The sequence below is a fragment of the Dendroctonus ponderosae genome, unplaced genomic scaffold, assembly GCF_020466585.1.
Source record: "Dendroctonus ponderosae isolate FM_Combo_2020 unplaced genomic scaffold, Dpon_F_20191213v2 Dpon_F_20191213_6, whole genome shotgun sequence".
NCBI classification, from domain to species: Eukaryota; Metazoa; Arthropoda; class Insecta; order Coleoptera; family Curculionidae; genus Dendroctonus; species Dendroctonus ponderosae.
In genome coordinates this window covers 5,928,948-5,931,541 of record NW_026018814.1, presented here as the reverse complement: position 1 = coordinate 5,931,541, position 2,594 = coordinate 5,928,948, and the positions used below count along the sequence as shown (strand labels likewise).

Sequence of the window (2,594 nt, the reverse complement as noted above, 5' to 3'; positions counted from 1 at the left end):
TTTTTTTTAACTATGTTATTTTAGAAAAACTGATGATGGTGGAAAAATACACCGAAACGTATTTTAATTGATAAATAAAGACAATAAATGACTAAAACCCAGGAATTAATTTTGATTTGGAATTGAGACACAGTCAGGAAAGTATATACAACTACCGAAAAATTTGAAAATAATAGAAAATTAATAAAAAAATGTATTCAGAACCAACAATTATTGTTGTTGTTTTTATAAAGCACTATTTGCCAACGGGAAATTAAGACATATAACCAGAAGATATCCTGCTTTCCTGTAGACATTTACCATTTATTTATTATACAACAGGGTATGGATTTTTACCTATACCAGCAGATGTTTAGCGGTTTTAATCTTTTACTTACTACGGTAATAAGGTCACACTGGTTAAGGAATTCTTATATCTCCTAAAACTAACTGAATTTAAACGTTTTTGCCACATGTTGTTTGAAATCCTGCATCAATTATAAGGAGCAATCTTTATCATTTGAGACACATAAATCTAAGGGAAACGCATTTTTAAAATGCCTCTCACAACTGCACAAAATAAAATACCATAGGCTTACTAAGACATTGGGCTTTATGATTTCAATGTACGCCATTATAAAACTCGACTTCTAATAATATAATATCTCTAATTTGTAGATAGTTAGCATTTGATATTAATCAAAAATAGAGTATTTCTAGTTTCAATTAACAGTTCATTATAAGCAGTCTGCTTCCTGGATATAACCTGAGCAAAGCTGTACATCACTCTCAATGTTACCAGGAAACCTTTGTAATAAAAAGGCAGTTGGTTATTGATCCAAAACTATACCATTCGATATAAGCACGATTAATCTAAACAGTTATTATATATAAATCAATATTTATCTGCATATATTTAGCCAACTTCAATCTAATACTTCTATGAAAAAGTTGGCATTCATTCCAGCTACTCGAAAGTTCAATATCAATTTGCCGCAATTCGTTTTCCATCACATTAATTGAATAAACCTAGTTTATTTATGTTCCGTTAATTAAAACGAGTGCGTATTTTGCCACAAATCACTTTAATTGTAAAGGTATTTAATGATACGAATGGGATAAAACTACATTCGCTATTCAGTTTGGACGCGCACATTAAACTAATCGATTGATCGAATATTGGAGGCATTTAATATGCTGCTTCTGCTGTACAGGAGAAATATGCAGACTGCAGAAGTAATAAAAATATTTATTTCCTAAGAAAAAGAACGAATAAAGGAGCCAATAACATGCTTAGGTCTGGTATTGTAATACAATATATTAGTATATTAAATAGGTCACCCAATTACTGAACTTGCTGTACGTCAGCTAAAACTAAGTACTGTCATTATTTAACTCATTAAAGTTGAATTTCAATCGAAGATAGTTGAAAATAGCTGAACAAGTAAATTATGTAATGTCAGCTTTAGTTATTTTTAACCGTCGGTGCCACGTGAAAAGATTTATTTTACAAAAAGTCTGTCCGAACAAGAATGGAAAGTTTACAACCCACAAAGGCAGCATTTGCAAGCATTACTGCTACTCGTCAGATTTCTAAAGAAGAACGAACGTCTTTATAGAGAAAGTATTTTGAGTGTCACCAACTTTCCGCAGTTTTTACATAGTGTTTTCATATGAGTGTCTCTTTTTGGAAAGTTTTATTGATATAAGTAAAACTCGTCATAATCTGAGGGAACATTGAACACTGTGTTCAATGTTGCAGTTATAAACTTAATTACTTCTAAACTGCCAGATAGGAAAATGCCAGATGAAAGAATAGGAATGAAAAAAGAGTGAGAAAAGAATTGAAATGCAATGAACTAATCAATAAATAGTTGATGTGATGTTCAGTTGTTGTGTAGTACATACTATCAATAAAAAATCTTAAATTTTCAATATTGGTTTGAGGAAAAGTGTTCAAAGTGAATGGAGCAACTTGCTTTCTATGTACAACGAATATGAACTGCAGATAGAAAAATCTCAACAAATTGAAAGGTTTTTGTGATTAAATTATGACTCACTCATTTAATAATGGCTCATTTATTTACTCAGAATTTGTCTCGCTAATAATAAATCTGGCCCAAAGTCTAACTCAATTGCTTTCATTAGTATTGTCTCCACGTGAATAAAGAACAATGACTGTGTGACCAATTTTGTTCTCATTGTAGGTCAAACAATCTAATTCTCAGCTGTATCGCACGTACGTCTTCATTGAAATTCAGAACGTGCCTCCTAAAGGATAGAGCGGTCACAGATACCCCTAAACCATCAAGAGAAAACCAATGCCGATGTCCATTACGAGTTTGAATGCCAACATTGCAATGCCTGTTTACAACATACATATTAACTTGCTCGCAATGTCACTCGTGATGCTACCAGAAACGGCTGCTCTCAGGAGATACATGCCAGGTATTAGTCCTGCATGCTGAACCAGCTGCTGTTTGCTTTGTATAGTAACGCTGTTTAACTCAAAATAATTCGAGAGTCAGCAGCAGGATGATATGAAAATTACATTTACGCATGTTCATACATTATTGCTATTACTGAAGCTTTAATATATTGGCATATCGATTTGA

The 2,594-nt window shown here is 32.3% G+C and overlaps 1 long non-coding RNA gene across 1 annotated transcript in view; it reads left to right on the top strand.

Moving 5' to 3' along the window:
- The window catches only part of LOC109540549, a 4,779-nt gene extending 2,185 nt beyond the window's left edge, over nt 1-2,594 (top strand). The window contains exon 2 of the long non-coding RNA XR_002172211.2: nt 2,187-2,594. This is a non-coding gene — a long non-coding RNA (uncharacterized LOC109540549). The remainder of the gene's footprint in view (nt 1-2,186) is intronic.